This window comes from Anomaloglossus baeobatrachus, chromosome 7, assembly GCF_048569485.1.
Source record: "Anomaloglossus baeobatrachus isolate aAnoBae1 chromosome 7, aAnoBae1.hap1, whole genome shotgun sequence".
Lineage (NCBI taxonomy): Eukaryota > Metazoa > Chordata > Amphibia > Anura > Aromobatidae > Anomaloglossus > Anomaloglossus baeobatrachus.
This window is the reverse complement of record NC_134359.1, coordinates 200,652,385-200,665,242: the sequence shown is the minus strand read 5'-3', so window position 1 is coordinate 200,665,242 and position 12,858 is coordinate 200,652,385.

Here is a 12,858-nt window from a genome sequence, read left to right as displayed (position 1 = left end):
CTAAAAGTGGCTCTTGGACTTCCATTAGTGTCCCACTGGTGCAAACCTATGTGCAGCACCTCTGCATTGCACACTCAAACTCATTGTTACTAAGCCATTATACTAGCAAACACTGAGTAAACTTAGTGGCATCCTAAAATTGGCTGTTGGACTTCCATTAGTGTCCCACTGGTGCAAACCTATGTGCAGCACCTCTGCATTGCACACTCAAACTCATTGTTACTAAGCCATTATACAAGCAAACACTGAGTAAACTTAGTGGCATCCTAAAAGTGGCTGTTGGACTTCCATTAGTGTCCCACTGGTGCAAAGCTATTTGCAGCACCACTGCATTGCACACTCAAACTCATTGTTACTAAGCCATTATACTAGCAAACACTGAGGAAACTTAGTGGCATCCTAAAAGTGGCTGTTGGACGTCCATTAGTGTCCCACTGGTGCAAAGCTATTTGCAGCACCACTGCATTGCACACTCAAACTCATTGTTACTAAGCCATTATACTAGCAAACACTGAGGAAACTTAGTGGCATCCTAAAAGTGGCTGTTGGACTTCATTATTTTCCCACTGGTGCAAAGCAATTCTAGCACATCTGCATGACACCCTCCTGCTCTGTTTTTAATAAGCTATAATAATAGCAAAAAATGCTGCCATTTAGTGGCATACAAGCAGTGGATGGTGGACTTCCATTAGTGCCCCACTGGTGCCAAGCTATTTCTAGCACCTCTGCATGACACCCTCCTGCTCTGTTTTTAATAAGCTATAATAATAGCAAAAAATGCTGCCATTTAGTGGCATATAAAAAGTGGCTGTTGGACTTCCATTAGTGTCCCACTATTGCAAATCTATTTCCAGCACCTCTGCATTGCACACTCGGACTCATTGTTACTAAGCCATTATACTAGCAAACACTGAGTAAACTTAGTGGCATCCTAAAAGTGGCTCTTGGACTTCCATTAGTGTCCCACTGGTGCAAACCTATGTGCAGCACCTCTGCATTGCACACTCAAACTCATTGTTACTAAGCTATTATACTAGCAAACACTGAGTAAACTTAGTGGCATCCTAAAAGTGGCTGTTGGGACTTCCATTAGTGTCCCACTGGTGCAAACCTATGTGCAGCACCTCTGCATTGCACACTCAAACTCATTGTTACTAAGCCATTATACTAGCAAACACTGAGTAAACTTAGTGGCATCCTAAAAGTGGCTGTTGGACTTCCATTAGTGTCCCACTGGTGCAAATCTATGTGCAGCACCTCTGCATTCATGCACACTCAATCTCATTGTTGCTAAGCCATTATACTAGCAAACACTGAGGAAACTTAGTGGCATCCTAAAAGTGGCTATTGGACGTCCATTAGTGTCCCACTGGTGCAAAGCTATTTGCTGCACCACTGCATTGCACACTCAAACTCATTGTTACTAAGCCATTATACTAGCAAACACTGAGGAAACTTAGTGGCATCCTAAAAGTGGCTGTTGGACTTCCATTAGTGTCCCACTGGTGCAAAGCTATTTGCAGCACCACTGCATTGCACACTCAAACTCATTGTTACTAAGCCATTATACTAGCAAACACTGAGGAAACTTAGTGGCATCCTAAAAGTGGCTGTTGGACGTCCATTAGTGTCCCACTGGTGCAAAGCTATTTGCAGCACCACTGCATTGCACACTCAAACTCATTGTTACTAAGCCATTATACTAGCAAACACTGAGGAAACTTAGTGGCATCCTAAAAGTGGCTGTTGGACTTCATTATTTTCCCACTGGTGCAAAGCAATTCTAGCACATCTGCATGACACCCTCCTGCTCTGTTTTTAATAAGCTATAATAATAGCAAAAAATGCTGCCATTTAGTGGCATACAAGCAGTGGATGGTGGACTTCCATTAGTGCCCCAATGGTGCCAAGCTATTTCTAGCACCTCTGCATGACACCCTCCTGCTCTGTTTTTAATAAGCTATAATAATAGCAAAAAATGCTGCCATTTAGTGGCATATAAAAAGTGGCTGTTGGACTTCCATTAGTGTCCCACTATTGCAAATCTATTTCCAGCACCTCTGCATTGCACACTCAGACTCATTGTTACTAAGCCATTATACTAGCAAACACTGAGTAAACTTAGTGGCATCCTAAAAGTGGCTCTTGGACTTCCATTAGTGTCCCACTGGTGCAAACCTATGTGCAGCACCTCTGCATTGCACACTCAAACTCATTGTTACTAAGCCATTATACTAGCAAACACTGAGTAAACTTAGTGGCATCCTAAAAGTGGCTGTTGGGACTTCCATTAGTGTCCCACTGGTGCAAACCTATGTGCAGCACCTCTGCATTGCACACTCAAACTCATTGTTACTAAGCCATTATACTAGCAAACACTGAGTAAACTTAGTGGCATCCTAAAAGTGGCTGTTGGACTTCCATTAGTGTCCCACTGGTGCAAATCTATGTGCAGCACCTCTGCATTCATGCACACTCAATCTCATTGTTGCTAAGCCATTATACTAGCAAACACTGAGGAAACTTAGTGGCATCCTAAAAGTGGCTATTGGACGTCCATTAGTGTCCCACTGGTGCAAAGCTATTTGCTGCACCACTGCATTGCACACTCAAACTCATTGTTACTAAGCCATTATACTAGCAAACACTGAGGAAACTTAGTGGCATCCTAAAAGTGGCTATTGGACGTCCATTAGTGTCCCACTGGTGCAAAGCTATTTGCAGCACCTCTGCATGACACCCTCCTGCTCTGTTTTTAATAAGCTATAATAATAGCAAAAAATGCTGCCATTTAGTGGCATACAAGAAGTGGCTGTTGGACTTCCATTAGTGCCCCACTGGTGCCAAGCTATTTCTAGCACCTCTGCATGACACCCTCCTGCTCTGTTTTAATAAGCTATAATAATAGCAAAAAATGCTGCCATTTAGTGGCATACAAGAAGTGGCTGTTGTACTCCATTAGTGTCCCACTGGTGCCAAGCTATTTCTAGCACCTCTGCATGACACCCTCCTGCTCTGTTTTTAATAAGCTATAATAATAGCAAAAAATGCTGCCATTTAGTGGCATACAAAAAGTGGCTGTTGGACTTCCATTAGAGTCCCACTATTGCAAATCTTTTTCCAGCACCTCTGCATTGCACACTCAGACTCATTGTTACTAAGCCATTATACTAGCAAACACTGAGTAAACTTAGTGGCATCCTAAAAGTGGCTGTTGGACTTCCATTAGTGTCCCACTGGTAAAAAGCTATTTGCAGCACCTCTGCATGACACCCTCATGCACATTTTGCTATGCTAATTTTATAGCAAACTCAGGGAATTCCTTGCTGCATTTGATTATTCGGAGGGATAGAAAGTGAGGCTTCCTTTACTGTCCTGGTACCCTCAGAACACGGCCACTTTACCCACCTGTCCACTTTTGCCACGCTATTTAATTTGCCCAAAGAGCTGACTCTTTTTCTGCCTTCCTAAAATTGTCTGTAATACTTAGTTAGTGTTCCTTTGCTGCCAAGCAAGGTACAACACATGTGCATTCTACACTCCTTTCCATTTCTGGAATGCAATTATTAACTGCAGGTAGTCCAGCCAATCTGTGACGAAGGTGCAGGTGTGGATATAATGTAGCCTGCATCCAATGTCGGTTTTCTCGATGTCTGACAGCTCAACAATACCATCTGTTACTACTTCCAAAACAAGTGATGACCTGCCAATCACACTCCCTGTTGCGTGTAAAGGGGTGGAAGTTCAGTGTGAAAAACCATGTGAGACTGCTGTTCCCTCAGTCACAGAGGATGAAGAGCACGTAGATGCACTTGATGGGGCAGGCGGTGGTTGCCCAGGCATGCTAGGCCGCATTGTAGCACAGTGAAATTCACATTGCGACTTATGCTTCATTTTAAGTCGTCTACAGGGTGGGCTCCCCAGTATGCAGCAAAACCAGGCAACAGGAAAAGGACTCTAGTCAGTTGGACCATGCATACAATTTAAATCATTGAACAATCTATTCTGTTGCCTACTACCTGCTAATACCTCTGCGTAGCAGTAATTGTGTGTTTGTGCGTGTGTGTGTGTGTGTATGCGAACACGACTTACCAGTGGCGCATCACACGAGCTTCCCAGTTATCTACCTAAACATAGACAAAACACATTACCCCCCCTGAATACCCTTGTTAGCTGAAGCCTCACAGCTAAGGCAAATGATAACAGTGTGAATGCAAACCACACAGCTCTGCAACACAGTCATGGAAATCTTGAAATTCAACAGTCAATGCAAACATGTGTCGCTGTCCCTCTATGATTTAAACTGTACGTGCCAATTTGACAGTGTAGAGGCAGCAAGTCTTATTGTCTATAAATAGTCGGCCTACCCAGAACAGATATGTGTTTTGCTAGTAAAACAAAGTGTTGCGTGCCCGCATTATTGTCTGGGCACAGCCTACCATACCCGGGTACTGTGATGTCCAGTTGCCAGAAATACAGACTTTACGCTCCTCTCACGGTAAGCAGTATAGACAGCACCGTAAGAATGTTGGTCTGTGGCACAGGATGCTGCTCACTGGCGTTACGGTACTCCTCATCAAACTCCAAAATTACTCCCCTCACTATTGAACGAAGTGTTTCCGCGGTGGCTCCTTGCTGTAACACACACTTTTAGCTTTTCCTTCTGTTCATAGACAGCATCTCCAAGTCCACACTTGAAGAGCAATTTCTCCTCCACGTCTAAGTGTGGAGAGGCAGCTAGTGCGCATGCGTGTGCCGATTTACCCCAGCCGCAGCCTATCTACAGTGTTTCGCCTAGTGAGTATGCTCAGCCTGACTGTGCCATTCCTGAGGCTAAGTGTTCATTTCGGGATACAGCGCATGCTCCCACACTTACTGCGAAAAGCCTCTTTGCACAGGTACTTGCACTCCGTGCTGGGTCTAAGTCCTGTTTTGTGCCTAGACACCATGCTAAAGTTGATAGTCTTTTTTCAGAGACTGTATTTCATGCTACTGAGCATGCTCAGGCACTTACTGCATCAGAGACTAGGTCCGGTAATGAACTCTTTGGCCCTGCCCCTGATGTGGCGGGCCCATATAGACCACAGGGCATCAGGTGTCCTGACGATGTGGCCAGGCCACTCCCAAATGACTTGCAGAGGCCCGCCCCTATGACTTGTCACCTCATTATTGATGGTCAGACGATGACTGGTGAGGTGTTTGTGTTGTGGCAGCCATGAGGTCATTATTGAAGTTGCGGTTCCAAATAGGACGCTAGTTATGCCACTCATGACGTGTCACTCTGCTTTTGTCTCCAGTAGGTGCATTGTGGTCCACCCTGGTTTTGGGCGGACCCAGGTTATAAAACGGGCTGGAGCCAACAAGGAGGTGCGCAGTCTTCTATTATGCTCCGAAAGAGCACACCTCCATGTGTTGAACCCATTGCGGCTTTAGGCCAGAGGTAGGCAGGGATAGGGCGTCGATGCAGGCTGCCACCACAGTTGGTAACACAAAACGGTTAAGACCAGCTCCTGTCCTACCAGTCCTGCTTGTGCAGCCCAGTGGCATTAACAGGCCTGCTGCTGCTGATGCGCCTGCTGTCCACAGGTGTGGCCCCAATGGACACGGTCAGCGTACTCAATGGCCCCTGTGATGTTAACAGGGAGTTCCTGGGCTGGGTGGGCATGTGGACCCTGTGACGCTATCAGGACTCCCAGTCTCCAGATCCGAGTGGTGTCTAACTCGGTTCAGGCTACTATTAGTTTCATAGCCACACAGCTCTGTATCCTCCACCTAACCTTCCAGTTGCCAACCTCTCCTTTTCTATCTGGGAGCACGGTGGACACTGACTGCTGATGGGGATATATACATTTCTCTTTTTTTCTTATTAATTTTCGTTATATAGCGGTAACATAGTATATACCACCTTATCCAAATCTGCCAGTCCCACCGTAAGAGATGGTGTTTCATCAGCAAATGTTACTTTTGCTTAACCACCAAACCCACGGACAAAAACGTTTTTCCCCTTTCCAACACAACTGTTCCCCTTTCCACCAGCATCTGTCCTTTTTCAACTCATTTTGTATATGACCAAAAGTGCAACTCTGCAGGGACACCGTACTCAATGCCATCTCAGCACAGCAGCCAGCCCTCGGTCCCTCAGATGTGGACAAGTAAAAGACCATTTCCTCCTATCCATGACAAAGCGTTGAGATTCACTCTGTGCAGCACTGGTGTTTAGTGGAAAAGCAGATCTAAGATTGCGTACCACCTTCTGCAGATACTCCTGTATACGTGCGTCCCTTTCTATGGCAGGAATTATTTCGCCAAATTTTGTCTTGTACCGGGGATCTAACAGTGTGGCAACCCAGTAGTTAGCATTACTTCGAATTCGTACAATCCGAGGGTCATGTTGTAGGTAGTGCAGCAAGAAGGCGCTCATGTGTCTTGTGCATCCAGGAGGACCAAGTCCTTGGTGTGTTGGTGGCAGAGAGGTGAGAATCATGCCTCCTTCCTCTGCCCTCTCCCCCCAACCACGCACAACCGAAATGTGAGCAAGCTCTCACTCATCTGCTGAGTCTTCCATGCCCATCGCCAGTTCGTCCTCCATTTCTTCATGGGCTCCTGCACCTTCCTCAACACTTTCTTCTGATACTATTCGCCCTTGTTAATCCCTCTCCCCCACCATGACTGCCGCCTAGATGCCGCTGACCATCTGGACCTCATAGATCTTGTTATCCCTTCCGCATATGACTCCTCCTGTACTTCCTCCCCTTCCTCTTGTCCCAACACCTGACTCCGAATAATGCTTACAGTGTGCTCCATCATGTAGATAACCAGAATTGTCACGCTGAGAATGGCATTGCCAGTGCTAAACATCTTCGTCGACATTTGTAAACTGTGTAGAAGGGTGCATAGGTCCTTGATCTGACACCACTCCAGCAGCGTGATCTGCACCACCTCTAGATCAAGTTAGGCCAGGCTATATGTCATAACGTATTGCAGCAGGGTTTGGCAGTGCTGCCACAAACGCTGCAACATGTGCAGATTCAAATTCCTGCGTGTCGGCACATCGCATTTCAGGCGTTTAACCACCAGACCTAAAGACTTCTGGAGCGACGAAAGTTGTTGAGCTGCTGTGTGCCAACGATGGAAGTGAGCACATAGCGAGCGTACCCGCTGCACAAGGCTATGTTGGCCGGGATGGTGTTTTAAAAATTGCTGGAGAATTAGATTCAACACGTGAGCCACACAAGGCACGTGTGTCACATTGTCACGGTGAAGGGCCGCACCCATGTTTGCATCATTGTCACACCTGGCCTTCCCTGGCTGCTGGTTGAGTGGAGACAACCATTGATGAGACTTGGTTTCCAGAGCTAACCGTCCACAACTTCTCAGCGGTGTGACTCACATTTCCCATACATTTCAAAGTAAACATTTGACCGCATGATGGCATTGAGCTCTGCTGCCAGCATAGTAAGGAGGTGTGTGGTTTTCCTTGTGCGCAGTTACAAGGAAGGGTGCCCTGACTACACAGGGTTTGGGCCGAGGTGAAGGACCCACACGAGGTTGAGCAGGCAGAAGCAGTGTATTAACTTCTACATACAGAGGAAGGATTGATACAACTCGTGGGTACAGCAAGACTTGTACAGCAGACCCTTCTCCATCTCTCCCCATAGTAACCCATTGCCCAGTCAGCGACATGTAACGCCCCTGTCCATACTTACTGGGCCAAGTATCTGTGGTGAAATGCACCCTGTCACACAGTTTCTCAAAGAAGCGGTGATGTTTGGTGCGACATGCTGGTGTAGCGCGTGCACGCCTTTGTTGGAGAAGGAGTGGCGCCTGGGCATCGGCTTTTGGGGCACTGCGATGGGCATAAGGTCTCGAAAATCCTCGGTTAAAAAGGTTGAAAAGGAAGCATTTTGGTAGCCAAAAGTTTCCAGATGTTGAAAGTCAAGCTTTAAGCCATGTCATGCCCTTCTAAAAGCATGTAAAACACAGCAAGGGGACTCCAACCACAGTCTCCCTCGTTTCCACTAATTGGGCCACACACACCCCACTTGACTGGCATCAGTTGATCCCATTTTCAAGATAAAAAAGATCCTTTGCATGAAGACTCTCAAAAATACGCGTGCCTTTCACCTCTCCTGACTGAGCCAGGGGAAGAAAAGTCCTCTGAGAGCCATGACTTGTTCATCTTGGTTCTTTTTTCAAAAGCGAGGGGACTCCAACCACAGTCTCCCTCGTTTCCACTAATTGTGCCACACACACCCCACTTGACTGGCATCATTTGACCCCCATTTTCAAGATGAAAAAGATGCTTTGCATGAAGCACTCTCAAAAATACGCGTGCCTTTCACCTCCCCTGGATGACCCAGGGGAAGAAAAGTCCTCTGAGAGCCATGACTTGTTCATCTTGGTTCTTTTTTCAAAAGCGAGGGGACTCCAACCACAGTCTCCCTCGTTTCCACTAATTGGGCCACACACAACCCACTTGACTGGCATCAGTTGACTCCCATTTTCAAGATGAAAAAGATGCTTTGCATGAAGCACTCTCAAAAATACGCGTGCCTTTCACCTCCCCTGGATGACCCAGGGGAAGAAAAGTTCTCTGAGAGCCATTACTTGTTCATCTTGGTTCTTTTTTCAAAAGCGAGGGGACTCCAACCACAGTCTCCCTCGTTTCCGCTAATTGGGCCACACACACCCCACTTGACTGGCATCAGTTGACCCCATTTTCAAGATGAAAAAGATGCTTTGCATGAAGCACTCTCAAAAATACGCGTGCCTTTCACCTCCCCTGGATTACCCAGGAGAAGAAAAGTCCTCTGAGATCCATGACTTGTTCATCTTGGTTCTTTTTTCAAAAGCGAGGTGACTCCAACCACAGTCTCCCTCGTTTCCACTAATTGGGCCACACACACCCCACTTGACTGGCATCAGTTGACCCCCATTTTCAAGATGAAAAAGATCCTTTGCATGAAGCACTCTCAAAAATACGCGTGCCTTTCGCCTCCCCTGGCTGAGCCAGGGGAAGAAAAGTCCTCTGAGAGCCATGACTTGTTCATCTTGGTGAACGTTAGTCTGTCCACATTGTCGGTGGACAGATGCGTGTGCTTAGCTGTCAGCACACCCCCAGCAGCACTGAAGACACGTTCCGAGAAAACGCTGGCTGCGGGACACAACAAGATCCCCAAGGTGTACGTGGTGAGCTCAGGCAATTTATCCAGATTGGAAGCCTAAAAGGAGCAGGCCTCAAGTTGCACAGTAATGGCATCGACGTTTCCTTGCATATACTCATATCTGTGTCTCCTCCTCTTTTTCCTTGTCCAGCTCCTTTGTTTTCGCATGAGTATATGTCCTTGTCACTTTCCCATGTGTTTGTGTTGTGAGTTGTTTGTCACCTTTTGGACACCTTTGAGAGTGTTTTCTAGGTGTTTTTATGTGTTTGTGATTGCCTGCCATTGTTTCCTATGCAGTTTGAGTGGTTCGTCGAACGTTCACCGAACTGAACTCGAACGGGACCTCCGTTCGACGAACCGAACTCTAGTCCCCGCACACTATACGCTGAAATTTCGTAATAGTGTGAGTCACAGAGTGACTTACACTATTACAGCGAAAAGCCAGCTAGTAAGTAGCTTGGCTTTTTGCTGCTAGAACCGTTCTCGAATGTAACTCAAACTATCGAGCTTTTAGCAAAAAGCTTGAGTTCTAGTTCGATCTAGAGCACCCGCCAAAATCACTCGAACAGCGAACTGGAGAACCACGAACCACAAACCACGCTCAACTCTAGTCAACAATCTCTAAGTAGAAGGTAAAAACTCACAATTTTGAGTACTTCCTCCATGAAGTGTCACATGCATATGAATTTATAGCGTGAAGGTGTATTGCTCAGCTTTAGCCACTGTCAATGCAACATGCTTATTTGCCGTTCATTGCATGCATTATTGCAGACTACACACAAGGGGCTGCTGTTTTTTTGGATCTGCCTTTGTCTGTTTGGTCACTAAAGCAATAGCAAATTGGTCTTCGGGTGTGGACTTGGAGATGCTGTCTATGAACAGAAGGAAAAGCTAAAGGTGTGTGTTACAGCAAGGAGCCACCGCGGAAACATTTCATTCAATTGTGAGTGGAGTCGTGTTGGAGTTTGGTGAGGAGCACCGTAATGCCAGTGAGCAGCATCCTGTGCCAAAGACCAACATTCTTATGGTGCTGTCTATACTGTTTACCGTGAGAGGAGCGTAAAGTCTGTATTTATGGCAACTGGACATCACAGTACCCGGGTACGGTAGGCTGTGCCCAGACAGTAATTCGTGCACGCAACACTTTGTTTTATTAGCAAAACACATCTGTTCTGGGTTGGCCGACTATATAGACAATAAGACTTGCTGCCTCTGCACTGTCAAATTGTCACTTACAGTTTAAATCATAGAGGGACAGCGACACATGTTTGCATTGATTGTTGCTTTTCAAGATTTCCATGACTGTGTTGCAGAGCTGTGTGGTTTGCATTCACACTATCATTTGCCTTAGCTGTGAGGCTTCAGCTAACAAGGGTATTCAGTGGGGGTAATGTGTTTTGTCTATGTTTAGGTAGATAACTTTGAAGCTCTAGTGATGTGCCACTGGTAAGTCGTGTTCGCACACACACACACACACACGCACAAACACACAATTACTGCTGCTACGCAGAGGGATTAGCAGGTAGTAAGCAACTGAATAGATTGTTCTATTATTTCAATTTTATGCATGGTTCTTATTGTTTGTTTTGGGAAAGTTAAACAATCATTTTTTAACCCAACTGCTTGGAGTCCTTTTCCTGTTGCGTGGTTTTGCTGCATACTGGGGAGCCCACCAAGTACAAGACTTAAAATGAAGCATAAGTCGCAATGGGATTTTCACTGTGCTACAATGCGGCCTAGCGGGGCTGTGCAACCACCGCCTGCCCCATCAAGTGCATCTGCGTGCTCTTCATCCAATGTGACTGTGGGGATAGCAGTCACACATGCTTTTTTACGATGAACTTCCACCCCTTTACCCGTAAGTGGGAGTGTGATTGGCAGGTCGTCACTTGTTTTGGAAGTGGAAACAGATGGTATTGTTGAGCTGTCAGACAGCGAGAGAAACACCATTGGATGAAGGCAACATTATATCCATGCCTGCACCTTCATCACAGATTGGCTGGACTACCTGCAGTTAATAATTGCATTCCAGAAATGGAAAGGAGTGTAGAATGCACATGTGTTGTATCTTGCTTGGCAGCAAATGAACACTAACTTAGTATTCCAGACAATTTTAGGATGGCAGAAAAAATATTAGCTCTTTGGGCAAATTAAATAGCGTGGCAAAATTGGCCAGGTGGGTACAGTGGCCGTGTTCTGTGGGTACCAGGACAGTAAAAGAAGCCTCACTTTCTTTCCCTCCTAATGATGAAATGCAGCAAGGAATTCCCAGACTTTGTTATAAAAATAGCGTAGCAAAATGTGCATGAGGGTTTAATGCAGAGGTGTTGGAAAATGCTTGGCACCAGTGGGACCCAAAATTAGTATAGCAGCCACTTTTTGCATGCCACTTATGTTCAGCACTGTTTGCTATAACAATAGCGTAGCAAAATGTGCATCAGGATTTAATGCAAAGGTGCTGGAAAATGCTAGGCACCAGTTGGACACAAAATTAGTATAGCAGCCACTATTTGGATGCCACTTATGTTCAGCACTGTTTGCTATAAAAATAGCATAGCAAAATGTGCATGAGGGTTTAATGCAGAGGTGCTGGAAAATGCTTGGCACCAGTGGGACCCAAAATTAGTATAGCAGCCACTTTTTGCATGCCACTTATGTTCAGCACTGTTTGCTATAAAAATAGCGTAGCAAAATGGGCATCAGGATTTAATGCAGAGGTGCTGGAAAATGCTTGGCACCAGTGGGACCCAAAATTAGTATAGCAACCACTTTTTGGATGCCACTTATGTTCAGCACTGTTTGCTATAAAAATAGCGTAGCAAAATGTGCATGAGGGTTTAATGCAGAGGTGCTGGAAAATGCTTGGCACCAGTGGGACCCAAAATTAGTATAGCAGACACTTTTTGGATGCCACTTATGTTCAGCACTGTTTGCTATAAAAATAGCGTAGCAAAATGTGCATCAGGGTTTAATGCAGAGGTGCTGGAAAATGCTTGGCACCAGTGGGACCCAAAATTAGTATAGCAGCCACTTTTTGGATGCCACTTATGTTCACCACTGTTTGCTATAAAAATAGCGTAGCAAAATGTGCATCAGGGTTTAATGCAGAGGTGCTGGAAAATGCTTTGCACCGGTAAGACACAAAATTAGTATAGCAGCCACTTTTTAGATGCCACTTATGTTCAGCACTGTTTGCTATAAAAATAGCATAGCAAACTGTGCATGAGGGTTTAATGCAGAGGTGCTGGAAAATGCTTGGCACCAGTGGGACCCAAAATTAGTATAGCAGCCACTTTTTGCATGCCACTTATGTTCAGCACTGTTTGCTATAAAAATAGCATAGCAAAATGTGCATCAGGGTTTAATGCAGAGGTGCTGGAAACTGCTTGGCACCAATGGGACCCTAAATTAGTATAGAAGCCACTTTTTGCATGCCACTTATGTTCAGTACTGTTTGCTGTAAAAATAGCGTAGCAAAATGTGCATCAGAGTTTAATGCAGAGGTGCTGGAAAATGCTTGGCACCAGTGGGACCCAAAATTAGTATAGCAGCCACTGTTTGGATGCCACTTATGTCCAGCACTGTTTGCTATAAAAATAGCGTAGCAAAATGTGCATCAGGGTTTAATGCAGAGGTGCTGGAAAATTCTTGCCACCAGTGGGACCCAAAATTAGTATAGCAGCCACTTTTTGGA